Genomic DNA, 10285 nt, shown 5'->3' with positions numbered 1-10285 from the left:
AACAAAGTTTTCTAGGGAACAACTTTGTAGTTCTGTACTTTTGCACAAGAACAATCCTTATGGGAGTTTTTGAAATAAGTCAGTTTTGATCTTTGGTGACTTACAAGACTTGCAAAGTAGATAAATTTGAACTTGCAGAATTTAAGTGATTAAGCTTGTTTAAAGCTCAAGTAACTTAAGCTTATAAGTAACTAAAACTGATGACGAATTTCAAGGGGGGAGCCATTTTCAGCTGTCGAAAATCACGCTAAGAAGTCGCTGCTGCCGTCGATTTTAAAATTGAAGTAACTAAGCTTTTTAAAAGCTTAGTTCTAAGCTTTAACTTAAGCTTATGAAGTTTTAGATATGGAAGCTTATCTCCGACCACTGTTACAAAACGTCTTGTTGAAGGAAATATTAACATCATCCTCTGCTTCCTTACGCCGGTCCTTCGCGATCAGAGGCTGTAGACAGAGGCTCTTGACCGCCAGGAATCCACCCATATCGACCGTTCGCGATGAAACTAACTGTAGAGCTCGATCGTTCCAAGAGCTCCGCCTTCGCACAAGATGGGTAGCGATTGGAAGCTCAAGATCTCAACTTCGCTCTGATACCACTGGTGCACAGATCGGATGCCGTGAGCGCGCGTAGTGAGAGCCAAAAGGTCTCCAAAAACAAAAAAAAACTCTACTTTTTGACAAAACTCAAGATAGAAAACATGCACGACATGAACAAGAGACCAATTGGGTGCAATCTCCCCCCATGCCTTATGTGAGCGCTCCACAAAGCATGTATTTTATGTATTAATTATCTTCAAGCTCAAATAATAGCCCAAATTACAAAATAGCACGCTTTTGACTTTTAAGTTTGCTTTAGTGCCAAATAGAAATAATGCTAATAGACGGGCGCCCAAGAAGTCAAGCATACCCAATACAATGTTCAAATACAAATATCATAATCGTACACACATGCGCATACAAAAATAATAAATAAATATCCAACGCCTTAATAAATGGGCGCAACAAAATATAGGCGTCATGCTTAAGGCATGCGCCCATCAAAATATAGGTGATAACTCGAATACACGCTATGCTCCAATGCTTTCCTCTTCCACTGCTGCTATCTCTACACATCAACTGAAGCATTCACAATTGTTAGTAAAACACTTCTATTTTTTAAGGTGGTAGCATTCAATTATAAAAAACAGAAGACGCGAATCGAACAAAGACAATGCTTTGGGTGGCAAGAATAAAACACAAGTAACAATTCATATTCTAAAGGGCAAAAACAACGATCGAAGTGTGACATAATGGCATTCATAGCTAATGGTGAACAGACATGGTGGCAAACGTGCAAGAGATTCGATAACATTCTAAAACGTACCATTGCGGCTTAATTGACGGCCATGATTTGAGATGTCGTGACGTGCGTCCACCATTGCTACAAACTCGAGGGTAGAGTTTTTCACCAGGAATTTGAACTCACTAGTCAACATCATTAGAAATTTGTTTTTTGTTGTGTATGTTTTTTTGTTTGCCGTTCAGTTTGGAGTGTTAGTTTGAAAATTTGATTGCTTAGTTTCATCCTAAATTTTTTGTATTCATCGAGTAGTACTCATGCGTAAATAACCCGTATGTATGTTTTGTTTGTAGCACCCTTGTGACTATGTAAGGTTGGAAATGAGGAGCCCAAGCTACCATATTATCTTGCTATCTCTCTATCAAAACGTGAAATGTGTGAACTCAATTATAGAGCTAGGCCTTTTAAGTATCCAATTGAAGGTTTTGCACCATTGCAGCCCCTCCTACATTGAAGGACAAGGATCATTATTTTTCTGCACTATTGAGAGCTCGGTATCCGATAGGATGCATTGATCCTAGGGTTGTGACGCCTATGGTTATTTTTACCATTCCACATGTTCCTTGCAATCTACGGCCTATTCATGTGCCTAGGGCTCACTTGTCTAAATTGTGGAGCATTTGAATGAGTGGATCAAGATGGGGATTCTAGAACCATCTTCAGCTCCATATTCTAATAGGTGGTTCATAGTTCCCAAGAAGAATGGGGCACTCATATTCATTCAGGACTTACAGCCGGTGAACAAGGTTACTATACGGAATGTCGGTACAAGACCTAGTGTGGATGAGTTCGCAAAGGCTTTTGCTGGACGTGGTATCTATTCTCTTGGCGATCTTTATTCCGCGCGACATCAGTGAGGGCACCAGATCGGGCTGAAAATGATGATAGCAACAGCAGCACCAAATATGGAGGAGTATGCTGGAGACAGTGTGCAAATCAGCAACCTGCAGAAGAATATGATCTGCCAAGTGTGGAGGACAGCTATAAATAGCCAAAGTCCCCAATTTGGGCAAAAAAATATGGCCAACCTACTGATGAAAAACTGCCAACTGCAGTACATGCAGTCTTGACTGCACAGGCTGCCTGTGAAAATGATGATGTGGCAGTATGGATGCCCTGACATGGCAGGCCAGATGATGATGTGGCAGTCATAGTGTGACTGAGGGCAACAAAATGACAAAAAAACTAGAAAACACAGAGCAAAAGCACACCGTGTCTCTATCAAACTCTGACAGGAGCTCACAACTAGGAGATGATGACAACCCTAAAATAGGTGGGCTAACACATGCATCCTTTTCAAGCATTTCCTTTCCTGAGCTTCACCATCAATTAACAAGATTGTCATAGTTGTCACAGGTACACTCAACATCAGGGGCTGCAATGGCAACAAGGTAGTAGACCATGCTTGTGTTCGACTGCTTCTTTGACATTGGTGCTCTCCCTTGTATGGCCTGCCAAGATGATGCTATGAGAAATGTCACTGCAACAATGGCAACTGCTGCATCTCCATCCTCTTTTGTATCATTGAGCTGGAAGGAAGAGCAGCAATAAATCAATGACAAGGAAGTCTGCAAATAGCGCATCACTGCGGCAGTCTTGCTCATTAGGAGGCCAATAATCACCTTACTAAATTTTCAAGAGAATCACCTTGCTGAATTTGCACTCTTGAATGAGCTTGGTATATATAGAGAGGCAGTTCCATAAAGGACCAGGAGGACTGGAATACTGCGAATCCATGCCTAAATACAAACATCTACAAGGCCACATACCCTTCAAATTTCAAAAGGGATTGACCCAAAAGGAGGGAATAACAAGCTTTGGTTTGGGCAGCAGGAACACCACTGGGAGATCCACAATAGGAATTCTTGTTGAGGGGATGATCTTAAATATCTCATGGCCAGGGTCGTGATCCAGTGTAGAGATCTGTTCAAAGCTATATGAGAGCTGATGTAGCTTTAGACAATGCCAATGAAATTGCAGCAACACATACATTAAGATATTCAGCCAACAAGAAAAGGCAACTCATTCAAAGGTAGTGGATTCCCCAATTCTTCCTGTTCAAAAGTCACAAGATTGAGTTTAGTGAGGCTACAGCAAAGACCAGCCTATATGGAAGTTTGAAAGCTGGAATGTTACCTGAAATCATCTTCTAAACATCTCTCCGCAGCAAACTGACGTTTAGTGCTACTCACAATCAATGCTCTGCCTGCTCTGCAGATACAGCAATGTATGATAAGGCAAACCGTCTGTCACACCACCAGCAATGCAGAAGTTGATTGGTATTGTGCATAAATAAAACATCCAGAAACCTAGAGGCTAGCCCTCACCCAGAGCTTGCCTGCCTGTCTACGCAAGAGAGAAGGAATGCACACATGGTTAAGCATGAGTATTCAACAGGTTCACAACAGGAGTAGAAAGTTTCTTCATTGCAGAGAACTCCTTCCCATACATGAAAGTAAACATATTTTGAACTTGCAACTGCTCAAACTGTTAAGAGTACAACCTCTCAGCAAGTTAGCTGTGATGATGGAATACAACAGCAGCACATCTTGTTATTGAAGTATCTCAGCTTGTTAGCTACTGCTGGATCTGTTGCAATGTGAGATGAGGGCCCTGTTGTGCCATCTGAAATAGCTGGACAGACATACTTCTCTATGAGGCCATATACAGTGATATCAGAAGTTGAAAGATCTTGAAGGGAAGTTTTAGAAGGTAACTGAGAGATCCGATTCTCAGCAACAAGTAACACTGGAGATCTTCTGATACTCTGGTGACTAAACTAGTCCAAGCACTGATTCTTTCAGTACTGAGGGACCAGAAATCTTGTGGATGTGTGGTCTCCAATCATGTTGGCAAATAATACAGCAGTATCTTTGTGCTTCTCAGTAAGTCCCACAAAAGTCCTCTCAATTATTCTCTTGGCAACAGTAAAAACATGGTGGCCATGATCTAGATAACTAATGACACACAGAGCTGGGCACAGTTGTGGGGGGCAGACATACTTCCCCAAGCTCATGATGAGGTTGAAGCTTCCCAGGTCTGATCACTTCCTGGCCATCGAAAGCACCATCTGCTAGATTTTAAATTTCACTGTTTTGATCTACTCCAGAGCCCTAGGGACAGGAGCAAGAGCAGCAGAAGAATTAGAATATCAATCACTCCACGTGGCATCCCAACTACTTCTGCATTGCACCTAACAGGTCAAATTGAGGTACCACCATTGTCAAGATTCTGTAGGTGATGTTGGAGGCTCAGTATCAGTTTCCACTTTCCGCTGCTGTGAAGAACATAAACAGGACTAATAGGTTTGTTAATTTCGAACTTGCCAGTTACTTACTTGAGGAATTACTAGATAATAACAACTATGAGATGTTTAAGACAGACATGGCTGTTGTCAATATTTTTATTGAGTCACTTATTTTTGTGGGGGAGTTGGCCCAAAGGTTTAAAGCAGTGGTTGAAGCTGAGCAGGAGCGGCTTGATGCTATTCTTGTCTTTCACTCCATGCCAAAGGTTATGAGCCCGAATCTTGAAAACTTTCTCAAGACAATTGCAAGTACCTATCTGCCTGCTTTTCAAATTGCAGACATCAGTTTTGAGGATTCTGTTAATCTCTTTGATATAGGTACTTCGCATTCAATGTCTCCTCACATGTTTGATGATATTGGAGATTACATGGACTGTTATAATACAAGAAAAGATCCATATGCCAAACTCAAAAACCCAGATGCTTCTTTCATTGGTCTGATTCACCATAGGAGCCACATTGTGATAGGTGGATTTTTAAGGCACGGTTCTACAAATCTGGCTTGGTCATATGAGGATAAAGAACTTTACTTTTCTAATCCTGCTAACATTGGAAAGAACTATGATCATATTGCTTATGCTCGAGAACAATTGCAAAGTTGTATAGCACATAAGCAGCTTGTTTATCAACCACCCTAGTCTGTTAGTCTTGCTTATCAACATGATGACACAACATCATCTTGAAGGACAAATAATTCACAACAGCTAGGTGGCTGAGGATCAATGGTTGATTCAGGAGAAAGAGTACAGAATGTATGGATAACTTGCAGAGGGGGAAATGTAGGGGGGATTTAGCTGATGATACCACTTATGTTAGAATTCAGCAGAATTGAGTCCTACAGTGTATTTATGATGATGGCACAAGAAGCAATTATAATGAATATGGTAGAGATGGTCACTCTGAACCTTTGAGAAGCTTTGATGTTGAGCAAGGGATGTTTCAGGACATGAGAGAACAATATGAAGTACTAGTACGGCACCTCCTATTTCAAACAGTGAGAGGGCTGATCCTAACATCTATGAGCAGCAGTCTTTTAATTTTCAGCCACATAATCATCATGAGCACCATGGACAGTATATGACAAATCTACTACTGAACTAGACAATGATAATGTGGGCAAAATCAATGTAAGGAGCTGCATTAGGGGCAAGCACATTTGAATAAATACTTAGTGTCACATTGACCTAAGTATAAAAGGTGTAAAGAACACTTGTAAACGCATGTACAAGCACCATTTGAATAATACAACTTGTCCTTTCACCTTTTCAAGCTTCCCTCCTGTCCTTTCATGGCTGCCAGCTATCTCTCTCTTCTTTCCCAATCTTTCCCTCTCCATTTCTGGTCTTCCTCTCTCCTCATTCACTCTCTCTCTCTCCTCTACACTCTCTTTCTCTCTCTTTTGTCATCTTCTCTCTTCTCTCCCTCTCTCTCCTCTCAAGTCCCTTCATTAGAAGTGGTATCAAAGCACAAATTTTGATCCACTTTCCCTCTCTCTCTCTCTTCATTCTCTCTCCTCTTAAGTCCCTTCATTTCAAATAGTTAAGTTTATTACTCATTCTGGTGACAGAAAGAGTTATTCAACATTCTTCAATTTGCAAATGCTATGCTCATCATATTTGCAATATACCACCACATATGTTTGGATGTCTCAAATCTTGAAAGAATCAACATCAAACTCAACAAGTAACCCCAAGTTGCACATCTTGCTCATTGATAGATAACAAGTGGAAGCCAAAACCTGGCAAACTGTGGAACTACCTCTAATGCAAATGTAACTTACACCGAATGCAAATGCAAAATCCCACCCTTTGAGAAAGCTATATAGGGAAAAGCAACACTATCCATGATCTATTCCTAAGCCAAGGGAATCATCAATGTCACATCCATGGAGGGTGATGACTCTAGAGCCTCCAATATAGAAACATTGATAATGATGATGATGATAATGATGAAGTGGTTGCCAATCTTGATGACTCAAAACCCTTATTGAATATATCCTTGTCTGTTGGGGGTAAAGGCGCCTCTGCCTAGCCACCCGTGTATTACTACACTGACAGTCATTACCACTGCACACTGCAGGTGGCGGGCGCCCGTCACCGTCACTTTATTCTTTATTCTTTTAGTGACAGTTTGAATAAAGGAAGGCCCGGTCACACATTGTGACTGTTGGAGTTCCTATTTCTAGTCTCTCCCTTTCTTGCTCTTGCTCTCCCGCCATAGCTCTCGAGTCCAACCTTCGATCCGTCACACCCTTTCAACTGGTATCAGAGCTTTGCTTTCCAACTCTTAAGCTTGGTTCATGGCATTCTCAGCATCCCATCAACTCCCTACTTGCATTGGGTCTCCTTCCAGGCAGCCATATCCGACTCCTTCGAGCTCCCGTCACTCCCCCGCTTCCCGAGCACCTTCCCAACATTGTTGGGCACCTTCAGGGCATTACATCAGAGGTATTTGATCATTTTTTTCAGGGTTTACTTCAGTTCTCAGGTCTCACAGGCTGTAAACAAGTTGTGGGCAGCCATAGCTCACACCTCTTGGAGCTTCCTTTACCTGGATCTTGCTTCCAGCCTATCAAGGCTTGCTGAGGCTTAGTGTAGGCCTTCTTTGGCCCTCATTTGTGCCCCCTTTGGGCCCCATTGTTGACATGTGGAACAGCAGACCCCCCCAGCCAGCTCACGTTTTTTTTGCGCCTGTTTCAAAATCTGGCCCAAAAATCACTCTTTTTGTCATATCTCGGGCATTCGGAACCCGATTCAGGCAAGGTAAGAGTCTAAGTTGGGATTTTGGCACGCTCCGGACGCGATGGTAATGTCGGATTTGCCAAATTCTGATGACAGAATCTTTTGCAACAGATTTCAGATCTGAGACAGCATGTATTTGTATGCCTATGCTTGTTTGAGCATGACTATATAACCGGTTTGATGCCTATTGCATCCCAATTGATTGGGGGATTGAAGCTACATGTAATGCTATGATATTGGCCTGATTTTGGGGCTGGAAATACACAATTTATAACAGTAAATGCATGCTGAATTCTCTTGGGCTGACGCTATCTTTCATGCTTTGATATATGCCTATTGGTTCCGGATGTATGTCTTGGGTTATGCTATGATGTATTGATCATCGAGGAACGACTTTGAGCTTGTCATTGAATCCGGATGCTTTTGGAAGCTTGAGCTTATTTCAGCCCGCACTTATTGATATTGGTATATGCTTTGACAGTGATGCTTCTTGGGTTTATGCATACCCGTTGCCTACGGCTTGATGCTCATGTCACGGTTGATTACCCTATGCATACGTTGAGCTTGAGTGCTCATTGAAGCTCCACCTTGGATGCATTTTGGATTATCTGGAGTAGTCTTGGATGTTACTTGGCTTGTCAGAGTTTGGATTGGAATGTATTTGATGTCTTACATACTTACGGATGCTACATATGGATGCTCTACCGCCTATATGTTCGGGATGTACTATTGATGTATTGTCTTGGACTTATGTCATTGGCACTATGTCTTGCCTTGGCTTGAGCTCTTGAGATCGTACATACAACTTTTGTGCCAGTGGGAGCATTCTTGAATGCTTATCAGACATTGAGCAGGTGGTACTTTTATGCCTTGAGCCGTTACATGCTATTGAGCAGTTACAGATACTTGAGACTTTGGGACTTCTTACCTTTTGGGATGATACATCATATGTCTTGGTTCACTATATGCTTATAAGCTAAGTCTCACTTTTGTATCCGTATCTTTGTGAACTGACACCTACTTGTATCAAGTTTTGGTAGTGGCAGGAACACTTTGCCCCGTTGCCTAGGGGGTGTGCCTACTCACTGGCAGATGTTTGTATGACATACTTGGGTGTTGGATTCATGCTTATCGACCGTCATATGCTTATACTATGCCCGCATGATATCAACTTTGGTCTTGGCAGTATCTGATTGCCTTGGGATCCGATTTTGGCACTGTTAGCTCTCTTTTACTGAAATCTGAAATTTATTACAGCAAGCATATATGTATGGACTGACATGGATTTTTCATGCTGAAACACTCTGAAATTATGTATTTTCACTAGTACTTGGTGGGCAGCAGCTTTGGTTCCACTTTCCTCGCCATTTTCCCTCGATTTTGGTGATTTTTTGGTCATTTTCTGTAGTAAACAGCAAGCAGTTTTGAACTGTCTACAGTCTTCCAGCCTGCATTATGGCGAGTTCGTCCACTGATCATGCTATTTTAAACATCACTAAGCTTGATGGTACGAATTACTCTTATTGGAAGAACCAGATTTGGCAGGTGTTGGTGCAGAAATCGCAGATCAAACCTTTGAGGTTAAGCAGGCATCCGCCTGCAACTATGCCAGATGAGGAATAGCTTGAGCTTGATGAGTTATATAAGTCCACTATTATATTGTCTCTCACAAAACAGGTTCATTACAATGTCTTTGAGGAAGAACAAAGTGCATGGCAGTTGTGGGAAAAGATCAAAAATCTCTATGACAAGAAAAGTCCAGCAAGTTAGATGTATTGGCTGAAGCAGCTTATGGATCTGTGCATGAAGAAGAATATGACTATGTCTGCTCACTTGAGCCAGTTCCATGCTATACTCAAGAACTTGACTTCGCAGGACATCACTTTTACAGAGGATGTCACTCCTCTTTTCTTGCTTGGTACTCTTAATGAGTCATGGGATGTATTCCGCACTGCATTATGTGCCTCTACTACTACCTTGAAATTATCTGATGCTGAGAGTGCTTTTCTGCAAGAAGAGGTTAACCGTAAGAATTTGGATGCCTCTCTTGTGTCGCATGCTATGACAGTTAGAGGCAGGAATGATGGATATGGAAAGCATGGCAGTGGCAGTGGCAGTGGCAGTGGCCGTGGACGGGATTCTCAAAAATCTCGGTCCAAGTCTCGTGGGAAGTCACGTAGCAAATCCCGTGGCAGGAATGCAAATGTTACTTGACACCATTGCGGGAAAAAGGGCCATATTAGGCCACAATGCCATGAATTGCGCAATGAAAGGCGCAAAGATAAGGGAAAAGACAAAGTGCAGAATAAGTCTTCTAATCGCAACATAGTGCCTGCAAAGTCCAGTGTTAAAATTGAAGAGATCAATGTTATGCAACCTGAGGATGTTGATGATGATGATTATATCCTAGCAGCTTCTTCTAGTGCTTCGCAGATGATAGAGATACACTCTATGTATCCACAGTGTTGGCTCTTGGACTCAGGTGCGTCCTTTCATGTGTCACCTTGCCGAGAGTGGTTTCATTCATACCGTACTGTTTCGGGTTCTGTGCGCTTGGATGATGACAACTCTCTTGATATTGTGGGCATTGGTGATGTTAGGCTGCAGTTTCCTTCTGGCAGTAGTTTTGTTATGCAGGATGTACATCATGTACCTTCTTTGACACGCAGTCTCATGTCAGCTGGACAGCTTGATGACGCAGGTTATCATGTATCTTTTGGAGACTCTGCATGGAAGATCCCTCGTGGCAGACTTGTGATTGCGAGAGGTGCCAAGGCTGGCAGTCTCTACCCCTTGATTGTATCAGCTTCTTCCCTTGATCATGTTTTGTCTGTGGGTTCTATCCCACATGTATCTCTTTGGCATGCCCGTTTGGCCCATATGTATCTTGGCTGTGTTT

At 42.2% G+C, this 10285-nt stretch overlaps 1 protein-coding gene across 14 annotated transcripts in view; it reads right to left on the bottom strand.

Moving 5' to 3' along the window:
• Positions 1-746: 746 nt before the first annotated feature.
• The window catches only part of LOC148041259 (uncharacterized), a 30043-nt gene continuing 20504 nt past the window's right edge, over positions 747-10285 (bottom strand). The window contains exons 3-6 of one of the 14 annotated variants that reach the window (XM_087678637.1): positions 3475-4615; positions 2986-3392; positions 2739-2867; positions 747-1115 (exon numbers count right to left, since the gene is read on the bottom strand). The gene's annotated coding sequence lies outside the window, so the exon portion shown is untranslated. The other 13 variants (XM_087678733.1, XM_087678648.1, XM_087678628.1 and 10 more) reach the window with 13 other exon arrangements.

Source organism: Lygodium microphyllum, chromosome 1 (genome assembly GCF_053477565.2).
Source record: "Lygodium microphyllum isolate KBCC chromosome 1, Lygodium_microphyllum_v1.1.10, whole genome shotgun sequence".
NCBI lineage: Eukaryota > Viridiplantae > Streptophyta > Polypodiopsida > Schizaeales > Lygodiaceae > Lygodium > Lygodium microphyllum.
The sequence above is the reverse complement of the archived record's forward strand: the minus strand, read 5'-3'. Positions and strand labels throughout refer to the sequence as shown.